This window comes from Mandrillus leucophaeus, unplaced genomic scaffold, assembly GCF_000951045.1.
Source record: "Mandrillus leucophaeus isolate KB7577 unplaced genomic scaffold, Mleu.le_1.0 Scaffold255, whole genome shotgun sequence".
NCBI classification, from domain to species: Eukaryota; Metazoa; Chordata; class Mammalia; order Primates; family Cercopithecidae; genus Mandrillus; species Mandrillus leucophaeus.
In genome coordinates, this window is record NW_012102643.1 from 2,490,810 (window position 1) to 2,509,659 (window position 18,850).

At 39.9% G+C, this 18,850-nt stretch overlaps 1 protein-coding gene across 2 annotated transcripts in view; it reads left to right on the plus strand.

Moving 5' to 3' along the window:
* The first annotated feature begins 13,309 nt into the window (after positions 1 to 13,309).
* The window catches only part of WFDC11 (WAP four-disulfide core domain 11), a 17,169-nt gene continuing 11,628 nt past the window's right edge, over positions 13,310 to 18,850 (plus strand). Inside the window, exons 1-2 of one of the 2 annotated variants that reach the window (XM_011983809.1) lie at positions 13,310 to 13,398; positions 16,737 to 16,818. The gene's annotated coding sequence lies outside the window, so the exon portion shown is untranslated. Of the gene's footprint in view, positions 13,403 to 16,736; positions 16,819 to 18,850 lie in introns of both variants that reach the window. The other variant, XM_011983808.1, reaches the window with a different exon arrangement.

An 18,850-nucleotide genomic window follows, 5' to 3' on the forward strand; every position in this document is an offset into this window, starting at 1 on the left:
AAGAGACATCAGAGAAGAAAACTTCCCACATCAGACCAGAGGCTGTGAGCCACCTCTGAGGCATCACCAGGCTCTGGGTATCCCAGGTTTGTCTTCACCTTTCTCAAGAGCTTTTCTTGGACAAGGGAGTCTTAGAAAAGAGATCATCATCAACCACCAACATAGACATCATCAGAGGTAGGTGGGCTATAAGGGCATGGTCTCTAAGAGATCTTATTTGGTGCTTCCTCAGATAGCCTCCCTTAGCAAGCGTCATCTCAGGCCATCTCCAAACACTGCTAGGAGACACTATTAAGAGAGGCAAATTTACCTGTCAGGGACCATATAGAGAATAACCTCCCCCATTCAAGTTCAGTGCACTGTACCATGTGGACATGCCATGGGTGTCAGGTTGACCTATTCCATGTCACTGGCGTGAGCATCATAGACTATGAATTTTACTGGAAGCAGTTGCTCTGCTTTCTTCTAATCACTGGTGCCCTGACTTGTGTTTTGGAGAGCTCTCTGGACAACTCACAGTGCCCCAGGGAACTCAAAGCTGAAAGGAGTGCCCATTTGGTTATGACTGTGTGCTCTCTCTTCTATGAAAACATCTATGTGCTCTCATATTGTGTAAAGTAAGGTAGTGAGGACTCTTAGAAGAACATGAATGTCTTGGAGGCAGAGGAAGAAGCAAAGGCAAATTTTTCCAAAATCTGGATCTCCAAAATGTCAAGTTCTAGCCTGAAAAGAATCAGAGATGAGGCCTGTTGTGTTTGAGAGCAAACACATAGTCTTATGGTTGACACTGCTTTTGCATTGTTTGTTCTCTTTATATCTCCTAGGCTGTGTTGCTTTTTGAAGTGAATGTAAATGGGAAGACTCTAGAAGGATACTGCCATCTCATGTATGCAACATGACACTGATCCATCCCTACCTTGTTTCTGTACTTTGGCTGCATTTGATGCTCACAGGTGGTTCTATACCAATGTCGTCACCAGCAATGTTTGTCCCTCCCCTACTTCTGTTAACAGTCTGCATTATTCCAAACTCAGAATGCCTAATTCATGAACTACAGGATTATTTGAAATGTAAAGTTGCATTTGGTGATTGTGACTTCTTCCACCATGAAATGCATGTTGGCACAAAAATAGTTAGAATGTTCATGCTGTGAAAGAATCAAGGGAAGTCTCCTATCCAGAAGTTATTGTTACCAAGCCTAAAGGCTTACCCTTAGATGATATCAGCAACATGTTGAAATAGGAGACTCATGACTCTCCCTTCACCCTCAAAGAAACAAACTGAACAAACTATTCAGTGATTGATTCTCTCTGAAAAAAGTCAGAAACCAATCGAGAGAGTTCTACACACTGGGCAACTGAGAAAAAACATCTGCATCAAATGAGTGGGAAAAGCTGAGGTGCACTCAGGCATGAACTTCACCTTGGACACTGCCATACAACCAGGAAAGGAATCCCTAATACACAACTTCTCCCTGTAGAGAGGAGGGTTTGGGTCTCACATATAGTACTTTATCTCCGAAATTCCCCATGGTTCGGCTCAATTAATCAACTCTGGAAGTGGAGGGGATTAGGAATACGTAAGTCTTTGTGACCTACAGGAAAAAAGCAGTGGTTTTATGCTACAGAACAAGAACTTCCAGGGGCCTCACTCTCTGGAGGCAGTGCAGAGAAGGGCTGAAAAAATGCAGCTTCTTGTTTTTCTCTGGGAGGGGTTTATGACACTCTTCTAGGGGCTACTTGGTGCCTGGGCTTCTAATTAACTTGCATTAATTAACTTGCATTGGGGAGTTAAAGAGGCAAATAGCCTGCTGGTAGCCTCAGAAGCAGATTGGCACTTCCCAAGCCTTTTTCCCTGGCTCACCCCAGTGATAACTCCAGGTCTATACTCCTTCTTGAAGAGAGTTTGTCCACATGTAGAATGCCTCAACTTTTGCAGCTTCTACTGGAAGGATTGCACTCTAAAACTCCTAGCTCTAGGAGCAGAGAGGACTAGGCATATGAGAATCTCTCTAGACCACAGACAAAAATGGTAGATTTATACAGGTGCACATGTACTTCTGGGGGCCTCAAAATCTTCGAGCAGTACAGAAAAGTACATTAAAAATGCTGTTCCCTGTTTCTCCCTGTGAGGGGTTTATGCCATGCATTGAGTGGCCCAACTTTTATAGCAGCTACCACCTGAACTGAAACCTCCTAGCTCTAAGAGTTGAAGGGACTATGCATATGCAAGTCTTCCCAGATCGCATACAAAGTTTTTTTTTTTTTTTTTTTTTTTTTGACAGAGTCTCGCTCTGCCACCCAGGCTGGAGCACAGTGGCATAATCTTGGCTCACTGCAACCTTCACCTCCTGGGTTCAAGCGGCTCTCCTGTCTCAGCCTCCTGGGTAGCTGGGACTACAGGCATGCACCACGATGTCCGGCTAATATTTTGTATTTTTAGTAGAGACAACGTTTCACCATGTTGGCCAGGATGGTCTTGAACTCCTGACCTCAAGTGATCCACCCACTTCAGCCTCCCAAAGTGCTGGGATTGCAGGTGTGAGCCATTGCACCCAGGCAAAAAGGTGGTTTTAAATGGGCATAATAACACTTCCAGGGGCTACATCTCCTGGGAGCAGTGCAGAAAAGGGACTAGAATGCTCAGCTCCTATTTTCTCTCTGCAAGGGGTTTCCTGCTTACTCTTTTGGTGGCTACTTGATGACCTTGCTTTTAATGAATTTGCATTGAGGACCTAAGGGGAGAAAGAGTAGCTCCCTGTCATCCTGAGCTTGAGCTAAGCACTTTCTGACCCTTTCCTTTGGTTCATCCCAGTGATAAATCCAGTTGACCCATTCTTCCTGGAAGAAGTTTGTCCATGTACTGACTACAAAAACTTCTATAGTTTCCATCCAAGGGACTGTCTCCTTGTCAATCTAGCTTTGGGGACTAATGGGGCTTTGCATTCCCAATGAGACTTTGCATTCCTAAGTGGCCTGGGACTACAGAAAACAAAGACATGGGCATACAACGGGCCCACTTTCAGCATGTATTAGTCCATTCTATCATTGCTGTAAAGAAATACTCAAGACTGCATAATTTATAAAGAAAAGAGGTTTAATTGGCTCATGGTTCTATGGGCTATACAAGAAGCATAGCAGCATCTGCTTCTGAGGAGGGCTCAGGGAACTTTTACTCATGGCAGAAGACAAAGCCAGAGCAGGCATCTTCACATGACTAGAGTAGGAGCGGAGTAGGGGAGGTACTATATACTTTTAAACAACCACATCTCATGATAACTCACTCACTATCATGAGAATAGCACCAAAGAGATGGTGTTAAACCATTCATGAAGGATCTACCCCCACGATCCAATCACCTCTCACCAGGCCCACCTCCAACATTGCGGATTACAGCTTGACATGAGATTTGGATGGGGTCACAGATTCTAACCATATCAAGCAGCTATCTCTCCAGGATCAGAGGGTGCAGTTTGAACACAAATACAGGCATTTGTCACAGATTATCTCTCCAGCTTAGTGCAGAGAGAGGGAGAGATAAATACCGGCACTCACCTTCGCCATAGGATGGAAGAAACTGGAATACTCACCACCCTCCCCCTGCCATACATGCAAAAAGACAGAGAAAGTTTTAAAAACAGTGAGGAAATAGTGAATTGTTACACACAAGAGAACTCTCCCTTAGATTATCAGCAGATTTTTCAGCAGAAACTTTGTAGGCCAGAAGGAGGTGGGATGTTATATTAAAAATCCTGAATAAACCAACCCTGTCAACCAAGAATACTATACCCAGAAATCTTTTCTTTCAAAAATGAAGGGGTGATAAAGACTTTCTCAGACAAACAGGAACTGAGACAGTTTATCACTACTAGACTTGCCTTGCAAGAAGTGTTAAAGGGAGTTCTTTAAACTGAAGAAGAGGACACTAATTAGTGACTGGAAAACATATGAAAGTATAACATTCACTGATGAAAGTAAATAATTGTGAAATCCAAAATACTCTGATACTGTAATGGCAGTGGGTAAATAAATTATATCTTTAATAACATTAAAAGACAAAGCTATTTAAAACAATGAAACCTGAAATAATTTGTTAAGGGATACAAATTATAAAAAGATACAAATTGTGACATCAAAAACTTAAGACAAATTTTCTCTTGTCTGAGGCCAGCTTGCCTTCTCTTCATTCTGGGTTCCACTATTACCTAAAGAGTGTCCTTAGTGCCTGCCTCACAGCCCAGAACAAGGATATGAGCTGCAGAGAGTGACAATACAAGAAAGGCTACTCTGTGGATGTGTCTCTGGTGCAAGAGCTGGTTTGCCCGGTCCTGGAGAATTTTCCCAGGATGGGGAAAACCATGTGCTTCTTAATCCTTCCCTGATATCTCAGGACTAAAATAGGAAGTTATGTCAACAAGATGGCAGAATAGATCTCCTGGGATCACTCCCTGACACTAAAATAAAATGAAAAACTATTCAAAGACAAGAATGCCACCTTGAATACACCAGAACTTGAGAAGTGGAGAAACCTCTTGGACTCATAGAATTGAGAGAAGCAGTGACAGGTAAGAGAAATGGTCATTTCGACCTGTGCCACCCCCTCTCCCAGGCCATCATAATACCACTCACAGAGAACTTCTCTAGCCCCAAATTTGCTGAGATGAGAAGAAGGAATTGGAGGTGGATATTTGATCTTCCCACTTGTCTAGGAATCTTAATGTTAAGTCCACTCCAGTTTCATCCCACTAGAGAACCAAGATGGCTGAACAACCTGGGGTGAATTGGGGACAAAGAGTAGGGCACTGATTGCAGCAACTGGCATGTGGATCTTGGTGGTTGTTCAGTGCTTTGATCAGTGGGGATGCCACATTGAAGAGACTGGGTGGGGCCAGAGTTTTGTAGGGGACAAAATTTACGGGAAGGCCCAAATCCACAAGCCCAGGGGCACATGTGAAGCCTTTCCCTGGCCCACAAACAACCAAAAGGTCAAGATTTTCAGTACCCACCTAAGTTTTTCCCATACTGAGAAACAACAGCAGGGCAGCAATATAGTTCCAGGGCATTCAAGCTCTGGTGCTCACTATAAGTTTTCCTCACACTGGGAAACAATGACAGGGCAATGAGTTAGGTCCAGTGTGATGTTTTAGTTCTGATGCTCACTATTAAGCCCTCTCTACAGTGTGAAGCAACAACAGGCCAATGTTTAAGTTCTAATACTAAGAAGTAAAGGTCTAACACCATCAAAGAGCACCTGCAAAAACTGGAAGAGTTGGCAGTCTCCTCAAATATGCAGGCATCCATGTAAAGATACAAGGATTGTGAAAACTCAGGAATATTCAATACCATCAAAAGAAACCAAAAAAGCTCCAGGAATGGTCCCAGAAGAATTGAAGATTTATAGAAACAATGAAAACAAACAAACAAATAGAAATGCTAGTAATAAAGAATAAAATAATTGAACTGAAAAACTTATTAGAAAACTTCAACAGCAGACTTGAGCAAACGGAGGAATTAGCAAGCTTGAAGACAGAACATTTGAAATCACCAATCAGAGGAACAAAAAGAAAAAACAAAAAAAAGAATGAAGAAGGCCTACAAGAATTATGGGACATCATCAGGCAAATTAACCTCTGCATAATTGGAATTCCGGGAGAAGATAAGAGAGAAAGAGGCCACAAAGCATATTTAAAGAAATAATGGCTGAAAATTTCCCAAATCTGGAGAAAGATGAGAGCATCCAGGTGCAGGAAGCTCAGAAGTCACCAATGAAATTCAACCCAAACAGGAAATCCACAAGACATACAATAATAAAATTATCAAAAATCAAAGACAGAAAGAATACTCAAAGTAGGAAGAAAAAACAAACATATTACATTAGATGAAGGCTCAATATGGCTTTCACAGAAACCCTGAAGACCAGATGACAGTGGGATGTTATATTCAAAGTGCTGAAGGAAAAACCTGCTAACTCTCAAAAATCTACCCTTCAGACATGAAGGACAGATTAGAGACTTTCCTAAACAAACAAAAGCAGAGAGAATTAACCAACACTAGATTTGTCTTACAAGAAATGCCAAAAGGACTGTTTCATGTGAGGGCCATATGTGCAAAGTGGCCCCCAAATGCTGAAGGAGCCAAGAAACCAAAAAACAACCAGAGAAATCCAGTTTGTCAGTAAAGTGTGTTTTTACTAGAGGAACTTACAGACAGGTATCCTATGTTGAACTGGAAGAATCAATATTGGTAAAAGGTCCATCCTATCCAAAGTGATCTACAGATTCAGTACAATCCATATTAATATTCTAATGTCATTCTTCACAGAAATAGAAAGAAATAATCTGAAACTTCATATGGAACCACAGGAGACCCAGAATAGCCAAGGCCAACTTTACCAAAAAGAACAAAGATAGAGGCATCACACTGCTGGATTTCAAAATATATCACAAAGATATAGTAATAAAAACAGCATGCTATTGGCATAAAAACAGACACATCAACTGATGGAATAGGTTAGAGATTTCAGAAATAAGCCCATACATTTATGGTCAATTGATTTTCAACAAGGACCCAAAGAACACACAATGGGGAAAGGACAGTACCTTCAATAATTGGCGTGGGCAAAACTATATCTACATGCAGAAGAATGAAAATGGACCCTTATCTTACCTCTTATACTAGAATAAACTCAAAATCAATTATAGACTTAAATGTAAGACATGCAACTGTAAAAACTACTAGAAGAAAACATAGTGGGAAAGCTTCATGACATTGGTTTTGGCAGTGATTTCTTGGATATGATCCCCCAAAGCACAAGCAACAAAAGCAAAAATAGAGAAATAATATTGTATTAAACTAAAAGGCTTCTGCACAGCAAAGGAAACAACACAGTGAAGACACACCCCACATATTGGGAGAAACTATTTGAATGATAAATCAGATAAGGAGCTAATATCCAAAATATGTAAGAAACTCAAACTACTCAAAAGCAAGAAAACAAGTAACCCTTTTGAAAAAATGGGCAGAGGACCTGAATAGACATTTCTCAAAAGAAGACATACAAATGGCCAACAGATATATGCAGAAATGTTCAACATTTCTTTTTATTTATTTTTACTTGTTGCTGACAAAGCTCAGATCAACATTTTTAATCATCAGATAAATACAAATAAAAACCACAATGAAATATTACTTCACGCCTGGTAGATTGGCTATTATCAACAGTATGAAAGATAAATGTTGGCAAGTATGTGGAGAAAAGGGAATCCTTGCACACTGTTAGTGGGAATGTAGATTGGTACAGCCATTTTGGAAAACAGCATGGAGGGTCCTCAGAAAATGAAAAATAGAATTATCATATGTTCCAGCAATCCCACTTCCGAGTGTACATCCAAAGACATTGAAGTCAGCATGTCAAAAGATATCTGCACTCCAGTGTTCACTGTAGCATTATTCACAATAGCCAAGATATGGAATCAACCTAGGTATTCATCATCAGATAGATGGATTAAAATGTGGTATATATAGACAATGGACTACTATTCAGCCTTAAAAAAGGAAATTCTGTTATTTGTGACAACATGGATGAACCTGGAGAACATTATGATAAGTGAAATAAGCCTGGCACAGAAAGGCAAATTATGCATAACCTCACTTACATGTGGACTCTGAAATTAAAGTCCAGCTCACAGAAGTAGAGAGTGGAATGGTAGTTACCAGAAGCTGGAGGAGGGGGTGAACTGGGAAAGGGATTCTGTTGATGAAAGGATATGAAGTTTTGATTAGACAGGAGAAATAAGCTTTAGGGGTCTATTGCACAGAATGGTGATTATGATAAATAGTAACACATTATATATTTTAAAATTACTAAAAGAGTAGATTTTAAATATTTTTACCACATTATAAAAGAAAACTATGTCAGGTGATAGATTTGTTAATTAGCTTGATTTAATCATCCACAATGTAAACATGTCAAAACATCACATTGTACCTCAGAAATATATATCATTATTATTTGTCAATTAAAAATAAAATTTAAAGAAGGAATTGGATTCAACACACTGGCAAAAAAAGTTGGTACAACACAAACTTACTCAAAAGTTTAGTAAATTTTAAATTTTGCTAAAAATTAAATTAAAGTTTTAATTGCATGGTTCCTTTGTTCTCCACTTTGTGTACTATTACTATTAATTACTGATAATAAATCTACTTGAGATGTTGTTAAAAAACCACATCATTTAGCTCACTTAATTCTAACAGTAGGCAATGAGATATACTCTATTATTACAGGCATACCTCATTTTATTGTGCCTCTTAGATATTGCAGGTGCAAATTGAAGATTTGTGGCAATCCTGCCTTGAACAAGTTTATCAGTGTTTTTTTTTTGTTATTGTTATTTTTTTTGAGATGGAATCTCGCTCTGTCGCCCAGGCTGGAGTGCAGTGGCACAATCTCCGCTCACTGCAAGCTCTACCTCCTGGGTTCACGCCATTCTCCTACCTCAGTCTCTTGAGTAGCTGGGACTACAGGTGCCCGCCACCACGCCGGGCTAAATTTTTGTGTTTTTAATAGAGATGGGGTTTCACCGTGTTAGCCAGGATGGTCTCGACCTGCTGACCTTGTGATTCATCCACCTTGGCCTCCCAACATGCTGGGACTACAGGTGTGAGCCACCGCTCCCAGCCTTCAGTGTCATTTTTTGAAAAGTATGTGATCATTTAGTGGCTCTGTGTCACATTTTGGTAGTTTTCATAATATTTCCAATGTTTTCGTGATGATTATATCTGTTATTATGACGTGTGATCAGTGGTCCTTGATTGTAATTGTTTTGGGGCACAGTGCCCGTATAAGATGATGAGCTTAATTAATAAATGTGTGTGTTCTGACTGCTTCACTGACCAGCTTTTTCCCTATCTCTCTCCCTCTTCTTGGGCCTTCATATTCTCTGAGACACAACAATATTGAAATTAGACCAGTTAATAACCCCGCAATGGTCTTCAAGTGTTCAAATGAAAGGAAGAGTCACACATCTCTCACTTTAAATCAAAAGCTAGGAATGATAAAGCTTAGTGAGGAAGGTATGTCGAAAGCTGAGACAGGCTGAAAACTAGGTCACTTGCATCAGTTAGCCAAGTTGGGAATGCAAAGAAAAAGTTCTTGAATGAAATCAAAAGGGCTACTCCAGTGCACACACGAATGATAAGAAGGAAAAACAGCCTTTTGCTGATATGAAGAAAGTTTTAGTTGTCTGAATAGAATGGCAAACCATCCACAACGTTCTCTTAAGATAAAGCCTAATCCAGAGAAAGACTATAACTCTCTTCAATTCTATTGAGGCTGAGAGGTGAGGAAGCTGCAGAAGAGAAGTTAGCAGTGGTTGGTTCATGAGATTAAGAAAGAGGCAATTCCCATAAAATAAAAGAGCAAGGTGAAGCAGCAAGCAATGATGTAGAAACTGCAGCAAGTTACCCAGAAGATCTAGTTAAGATAAGTGATGAAGGTGTCTACGCTAAACAACAGATGTTCAATGTGGAGGAAGCAGCCTTCTGTTGGAAGAAGATGCCATCTAGGACTCTCTTAGCTAGAGAGCACAGGACAACTCTTGTGTTAGGGGCTGGTGCAGCTGGTGACCTTAAGTTGAAGCCAATGCTCATCTACCATTCTGAAAATCCCCAGTCCCTTCAGAATTATACGTAATCTATTCTGCCTGCACTCTAGAAATGAAACAACCAAGCCTAGATGATAGCACACCTATTTACATGATGATTTATATTAAGTCTGTGTTCGAGACCTACCGCTCAGAAAAGAAGTTTCCTTTCAAAATATTACTGCACGTTGACAATGTGCCTGGTCACTCATGAGCTCTGATGGAGATGTACAAGAAGATTAATGTTGTTTTCATGCTTGCTAACACAACATTCATTCTTCAGCTCCTAGAGCAAGGGGCAATTTTAACTTTCAAGTCTGACTGCTTAAAAAATACATTTTATAAGGCCATAGATGCCATAGATAGTGATTTCACTCATGGATCTTGGGAAAGTAAGTTGAAAATCTTCTGGAAATAATTCATCATTCTAGATGAACATTCATGATTGACAGGAGAAGGCTAAAATATCAATACTAAAAGAAGTTTGGGAGAAATTGATTCCAACTCTCATGAATCACTTTGAAGGGTGTAAGACTTCAGTGGAATAAGTAACCTCGGCTGTGGTGGACATAACAAGAGAACTAGAGTTAAAGTTGAGCCCGAAGATGTGATTGAATTCCTGGAATCTCATGATAAAACCTGAATGGATGAGAAAATAATGTGGTTTATTGAGATGGAAACTTCTCCTAGTAAGCATGCTGAGGAAGGAAATGAATGGTTGAAATGACAACAAATGATTTAGAATATCACATAAACTTAGTTGATAAAGCAATGGGAGGATTCGAGAGGATTGACTCTAATTTTGAAAGAGGTTCTACTGTGGGCAAAATGCTATCAAACAACATTGCATGCTACAGCACAATTGTTTGTGAAGGGCAGTCAATCAATGTGGCAAACTTCATTGCCTTATTTTAAGACATTTCTGCAGCTACCCTAACTTTCAGTAGCCACCACCCTGATGAGTCAGCAGCCATCAACACCAAGGCAAGGCCTTCCACTAACAAAAAGATTTTGACTTGCTGAAGGTTCAGATAATCGTTAACATTTTTAGCAATACAGTATTCTTTTTTTTTTGCCTTTCCAACTCTTAGGCTCAAGGGGTACATGTGCAGGTTTGTTAGATGGATAAATTGTGTGTTGTGGGAGTTTAGTGTACAGATAATTTTGTCATCCAGGTAATAAGCATAATCCACGATAGGTAGTTTTTCAATCCGACCCTCCTACCAACTTCCACCCTAAAATAGGTCCCAGTGTCTAGTGTTCCCTTCTTTGTGCCTGTGTGTACTCAATGGTTAGCTCACACTTATGTGAGAATGTGTGGTATTTGGTTTTCTGTTCCTGCTTAATTCGCTTAGGATAATGGCCTCCAGCTCCATCCATGTGTCTGCAAAGGCCATGATCTCATTTTTAAAAATAGTTGTGTAGTATTCCATGGTGTATACATACCACATGTTCTTTATCCAGTTCACCATTGATGGGCACCTAGGTTGGTTCCATGTCTTTGCTATTGTGAACAGTGCTGTGATGAACATATGCAGGCATATGTCTTTATGGTAGAACAATTTCTATTCCCTTGGGTATATACTCAGTAATGGAATTGCTGGGTCAAATGGTAGTTCTATTTCAAGTTCTCTGAGAAATCTCCAGACTGCTTTTCACAGTGGCTGAAATAATTTACACCACCAGCTGTGTATAAGCATTCCCTTTTCTCCACACCAGCCATTCCTACTGGTGTGTGATAGTATCTCATTGTGGTTTTGAATTGCATTTCCCTAATTATTAGTGATGCTGAGCATTTTTATCATATGCTTTTTGGCCACATGTATGTTTTCTTTTGAGAAGGGTCCATTCATGTCCTTTGCCCATTTAAAATTTTTTTGTTTGTTTTTTGCTTGTTTGTTTTTTGCTTGTTGATATAAGTTCTTTATAGATTCTGGATATTAGACCTTTGTTGGATGCATAGTTTGCAAATATTTTTTCCCATTCTGTAGGTTGTCTTTTACTCTGCTGATAGTTTCTTTTCCAGTGCAGAAGCTCTTCGGTTTAGTTAGGTCCCACTTGTCAATTTTTGTTTTGGTTGCAACTGCTTGTAGAGTTTTTATCATGAAGTCTTTGCCCAGGCCAATGTCCAGAATGGCATTTTCTAGATTTTCTTCTAGGGTCTTTATAGCTTTAGATTTTACATTTATGTCTTTAATCCATCTTGTGTTGATTTTTGTATATGGTGAAAAGTGAGGGTCCAGTTTCATTCTTCTGCATATGGTTAGCCAGTTATGCCAGTAGCATTTGTTGAATAGGAAGTCCTTTTCTCATTGCTTGTTTTTGTCAGCTTTGTTGAAGATCAGATGGTTGTAGGTGTGTGGCTTTATTTCTGGGTTCTCTATTCTGTTTCATTTGTTAATGATTCTGATTTTGTACCAGTACTATGCTGTTTTGGTTACTGTAGGCTTGTAGTACAGTTTGAAGTCCAGAAGTATAATGCCTCCAGCTTTGGTCTTTTTGTTTAGAATTGTTTTGGCTCTTCAGGCCCTTTTTGCTTCCAAATGAATTTTCGAATGGCTTTTTCTGATTCTGTGAAAAATGTTGTTGGTAGTTTGTATACAGGAATAACATTGAATCTGTAAATTGCTTTGGGCAGTATGACTATTTTAACAATATTGAACCTTCCTATCCATGAGCATAGAATGTTTTTCTGTTTGTTTGTGTTGTCTCTGATACAGTGTTTTATAATTCTCATTGTAAAGATCTTTCACCTCCCTGGTGAGCTGTATTCCTAGGTATTTTATTCTTATTGTGGCTATTGTGAATGGGATTGCATTCTTGATTTGACTCTCAGCTTGGACGTATTTCTCTGCATTTCATGTGAGTGAAACGCTACTAGAAATGCTGCTGATTTTTGTACATTGATTTTGTATCTTGAACCATTGCTGAAGCGATTTATCAGATCTAGAAGCTTTTGGGCAGAAACTACAGGGTTTTCTAGGCTTATATTGTCTGTGAAGAGACATAGTTTGACTTCCTCTCTTCCTATTTAGATGACTTTTATTTCTTTCTCATGCATGATTGCTCTGGCTAGACGTCAATACTATATTGAGTAGGAGTGGTAAGAGTGGGCATCCTTGTCTTGTTCCGCTTCTCAAGAGGAATGCTTCCAGCTTTTGTCAATTCAGTATGATGTTGGCTGTGGGATTGTCAGAGATAACTGTTATTATTTTATGGTATGTACCTTTGATGTCTGGTTTGTTGAGGGTTTTTAACATGAAAGAATGTTAAATTTTATCAAAAGCCTCTTCTGCGTCTATTAAGATGATCATTTTTTTGTAAAGTTCGGTTTATGTAATGAATCACATGTATTGATTTGCATATGTTGAATCAATCTTGCTTCCCAGGGATAAAGCCTACTTGACTGTGGTGAATTAGTTTTTTTTTTTGGGGGGGCGGGTATTGCAGGGAGCTCCCAACAGGAAACAATGTGGTGGATTAGCTTTTTGATGTACTACTGAATTTGGTTTGCTAGTATTTTGTTTAGGATTTTTACATCTATGTTCATCAGTGATACTGGTCTGAAGTTTTCTTTTTCTGTTGTGTCTCTGCCAGGTTTTGATGTTAGAATGATGCTAACCTCATAGAATGAATTAGGGAGGAGTCCCTCCTCCTCAATTTTTTGGAATAATTTCAGTAGGATTGGCACCAGCTCTTCTTTATATATCTGGTAGAATTTGGCTATGAATTCATCTGGTCCAAGGCTTTTTCTGGTTGGTAAGTTTTTTTTTTTTTAAATTACTGATTAAATTTTGGTACTTGTTATTGGTCTGTTAAATTTCATCCTGGTTTAATCTTGGGAGTTTGTATGATTCCACTAGTTTATCAATTTTGTATAGGTTTTCTAGTTTGTGTGCATAGTGGTGTTTGTAAAAGTCTCTGATGTTTGTTTGTATTTTTATGGGGTCAGTGGTAATATCTCCTTTGTTATTTTTGATTGTGTTTATCTGGATTTTCCCCTTCCTTATTAGTCTAACTAGTGGTCTACCAGTCTTATTTATCCTTCAAAGAACCAACTTTTGGTTTCATTGATCTTTCATATGGTTTCCCTTATCTCCATTTTGTTCATTTCAGCTCTAATTTTGGTTATTTCTTTTCTTCTACTAGCTTTGGGGTTGGTTTGCTCTTGTTTTTCAAGTTCCTCTAGGTGTAATGTTAGGTTAGTTGGAGATATTCCTAACTTTTTGATGTGGGCATTTAGTGCTATAAACTTTCCTGTCAACACTGCTCTAATTGTGTCCCAGAGATTTTGGTATGTTGTATCTTTGTTCTTATTAGTTTTAAAAAACTTCTTGATTTCTTTCTTAATTTTGTTGTTTACAAAAAAGTCATTCAGGAACAGGAGCATGTACTAACAAGCACATGTAAGTGTGTGGTTTTGAGAGATGTTGTTATTGATTTCTATCAATAAAGTATTTTTGGATTAAGATATGTACACTGTTTTTATACATAATGCTGTCACACACTTAGTAGATTACAGTATAGTGTAAACATATCGTTTATATGCACTGAGAAACCAAAATATTTGTTCGACTCACTTTATTAGGGTGGCCTGGAACTGAATCTGTAATATCTTTGAGGTATGCCTGTACTCTCATTTTTCCATGTGATTAAATGGAGTTTTTCCAGAAGTGAAATGAGTTACCCAAGGTCATGGGGTTAGCAAATGATAAAGATGGTTTTTTAATTTTAATTTTTTAGTATCTGCCTCTGTAAAGATGTGTTTTAAGTTTCCATCGGATGAGTGTAAAGCCTGCGATTGTGGCACTAGACAACTGTGAATAGTCAATAACCTGCTGGCTCCTCCGACTTACCATCTATCTGAATCCTCTGAATGTCTATTGTCAGGGTCAAGATGAAGGAGATGGTCTGACGTTTTCAGAGCATTTATTTTCTTTCCTTTTTTTTTTTTAACGGAGTCTCGCTCTGTCACCCAGACTGGAGTGCAGTGGCACGATCTCAGATCACTGCAAGCTCTGCCTCCTGGGTTCACGCCATTCTCCTGCCTCAGCCTCCTGAGTAGCTGGGACTACAGGTGCCCGCCACCACGCCCAGCTAATTTTTTGTATTTTTAGTAGAGACGGGGTATTCATCGTGTTAGCCAGGATGGTCTCGATCTCCTGACCTCATGATCTGCCCGCCTCGGCCTCCCAAAGTGCTGGGATTACAAGCGTGAGCCACCGCGCCCAGCCCAGACCATTTCTTTGTTGGTGCAAGTATAGCCTAAACATTATGAAGAGAGAATTGGTAATATTTATGCACAGATTGAATTATGTGTATTTCTAACTTACGTGTATTTCTACTTTTATTGGCTTTCCTAAGGAATAAATAAATACTCAAGGATTTAGTTATAATTATGTAACTAATAGTGAATTTCTATAATAGGGAAAAACTGGAACCACTAAACTTGTCAACAACTGGTGATTAGTTGGCAGAGTAATCTACCAATTTATGAAATTTTTGAAAATATTTAGGAATACAGGAAAACATTTATTGTAAAGGTTAAACATAAAAATATTCACAGGATTATCCACTATGTAAAAACATATATGTACATAAGAAAAAGTCTACTAGAATATATGCACAAATGTTAGCACAGGTTGACAAGATTAACAGTGATTTTTAAATTTAATTGTCATTTTCATATTTTTGCAAGATTTATGCACTAAGCATGAGTTGCTCTTGTATTAGTACAAGAGCAAAAAATGACATCCTGAAAAGAAACCTTTTTTTTTTTTTCCTATGGAGAGAAGTCAATGATATAAAATGATGGGGGGTCCCAGGAAGAGGCCAAAGCCAAAAATATATTGTAAAGTGGGAAGAGGCAAGGAAATAGAACTAGAGAAGAAAATGTTAGTATGATCCACAGGCTTTGCTTCTCTCCCACTTTCCCACTTTCTCATCCCAACCAAACGACTCTGGGAATATTCCTAGACCCAGTCACGACGTACTCAGAGCCTCTCACAGTGAGCTCAGCTCCTGAAATTTCCCTTCCCATTATGCCCCTGTGCTAGCACTGTAAGAGTACCTAGAGAGAGGGCTCTTGGTGATGGGAATAAGCCCAAGATGTATCGTGGCTCTGAGGCCCAGGAAAAGCTGTGGGCTTCACCATCTTGCACACCTGGCTCTGGATTCACTTCCTTTCAAATCTTGTATCTATCACTTATTGGCTGTGTGGCCTTGGGCAAGTTGCTTAGCGCCTCGGTGCTTCAGTTTCTGCATCTGCAAAATATAAATGTTTAGCACTAAACTCACTGGGTCATTAAGAGTATTGGTTAATACATGTTAAATATTTGACTCATAGTGAATTTGGTGTTCAGCTGGGTGATTCTGAATACTTCAATAAGTGTTTTATTGGTGTATTTAACAAACCGTACATAGCACTGCTTATATGCCAGATATTGGGTCTCAGTGCTTAACACAAAATAACTCATGGAATCCTCCCAAAAATCCTATGAAGAAAGTACTGCTATTCTCACTTAAAAAAGAGGAAATTGAGGCACAGAGATGATTAGTGACTTTCCTAGAGTAAGTGGGAGGTAGGATTTGAGTTTAGTTTAAGTCTACATATTTAAAATCTACATGTTATGTGACATTTTTCAAGCCCTCTTGGAAGAGATCTCTCTTTTCCTCACAAAAGTCACAAGAGATTGCTGATAAGGTGGTGTTAGGCTGATGCTAGCAATGGAGAAGTTAATATAAAGATGGATGAGACTTTATGAAGGTCCTCACACAATGTTAGAAAAAAATAGATATGTAGATCTTCCTTCCACTCCCCAATCACCCAGACTTGTGTCTGAGTGTCCACAATCAGCCAGACTTGTGTGTGTGTTGGGGAGGAGAGGATTCTGCAGGTCCAGAGTGTTCTGTCTCTATCTATATTGCCTGCAGCAAAAAGAAGAAAGTACTCCTTGAATAGGAATTCAGGGACAATGTTCTATATGTACCGAACTTATGGTTTGGGACAGAACTTACAGATCTGCCACGACCAGAAGCATGACTAAGATCTGCATAATTGATTTGTTCTGCTCACCACGTACTCACTGTGTAGGGGCTCTGCAGTTCCTAGAGGCAAGGAAGAAGAGCCACCAGTCAAGTAGGTATCAGCACCTCCAACTCCAACATCTTCAAAGGTAGGTGGGGGTCAAGGTCCTGGGGCTGAAAGTGTGAGCCTGTAAAAGCTTTCACCTTTGTCTTGCTTGGATGGGTTCCTTGCCCTAATCATGCCCCTGCATCATGCCAACACTATCCCTCTATGGAATAAATTATTGTTTATGTTGTTCAATTGGAGAAACTGAGGCAGAGAATGATAACATGGATAGACATCGTGTGCCTCCATATGTGATATCCTGAGAAGGACACAGCATCACCTACATGCTATTCCCACCGAGAATACATAACTTATATCTAATCTTAAGGAAATCTCAGATAAACCCCAATTCAGGACTATTTAGTTCGAAGAAAAGGTTGGCTGTATTCTTCCAAAATTTGAACTGCATAAAAGACAAAGGACATTATTGGGTGAAATGATAAAATTTAATACTCATGATAGAATAGATAAAAGTATGTTTGATCAAGGTTAAATTTAACAAAGTTGATAACTGTAGTATGACCATGTAAGATAATGCTCAGGTTGTTAAGAAATACTCATGGAGGAGGTGGCTCCAAGATGGCCAAATAGGAACAGCTCTGGTCTGCAGCTCCCAGCGTGACTGATGCAGAAGATGGGTGATTTCTGCATTTCCAACTGAGGTACCTGGTTCATCTTACTGGGACTGGTTGGACAGTGGGTGCAGCCTATGGAGGGTGAGCCAAAGCAGAGTGGGGTGTCGCCTCACCCAGGAAGCGCAAGGGGTTGGGGGATTTCCCTTTACTAGCCAAGGGAAGCTGTGACAGACTGTACCTGGAAAATCAGGACACTCTCACCCAAATACTGTGCTTTCCCCAAGGTCTTAACAACCGGCAGACAAAGAGATTCTTTTCTGGGCCTGGCTCGGTGGGTCCCACGCCCACAGAGCCTTGCTCACTGCAAGTACTGCAGTCTGAGATTGAACTGCGAGGCGGCAGCCTGGCTGGGGGATTGACATCCACCATTGCTGAGGCTTGAGTAGGTAAACAAAGCCGCCGGGAAGCTCGAACTAGGTGGAGCCCACCACAGCTCAGCGAGGCCTAGGCCTCTATAGTCTCCAACTCTGTGGGCAGGGCATATCTGAACAAAAGGCAACAGACAACTTCTGCAGACCTAAACGTCCTTGTCTGATAGCTCTGAAGAGAGCAGTGGTTTTCCCAGCATGGTGTTTGAGCTCTGAGAACGGACAGACTGCCTCCTCAAGTGGGTCCCTGACCCCTGTGTAGCCTAACTGGGAGTCACCTCCCAGTAGGGGCCGACAGACACCTCATATGGCCGAGTGCCCCTCTGGGACGAAGCTGCCAGAGGAAGGATCAGGCAGCAATATTTGCTGTTCTGCAGCCTCTGCTGGTGATACCCAGGCAAACAGGGTCTGGAGTGGACCTCCAGCAAACTCCAACAGACCTGCAGCTGAGGGACCTGACTGTTAGAAGGAAAATTAACAAACAGAAAGGAATAGCATCGACGTCAACACAATTTTAGACCAATATCCCTGATGAACATCAATGTGAAAATCCTCAATAAAATACTGGCAAACCGAATCCAGCAGCACATCAAAAAGCTTATCCACCATGATCAAGTCAGCTTCATCCCTGAGATGCAAGGCTGGTTCAGCATTTGCAAATCAACAAATGTAATCCATCACATAAACAGAACCAACAACAAAAACCACATGATTATTTCAATAGATTTAGAAAAGGCCTTAGACAAAATTCAACAGCCCTTCATGCTAAAAACTCTCAATAAACTAGGTATTGATGGAATGTATCTCAAAATAATAAGAGCTATTTATGACAGACCCACAGCCAATATCATACTGAATGGGCAAAAACTGGAAGCATTCCCTTTGAAAACCAGCACAAGACAGGGATGCCCTCTCTCACCACTCCTATTCAACATAGTATTGGAGGTTCTGGCCAGGGCAATCAGGTAAGAGAAAGAAATAAAGGGTATTCAATTAGGAAAAAAGGAAGTCAAGTTGTCCCTGTTTGCAGATGACATGATTGTATATTTAGAAAACCCTATCATCTCAGCCC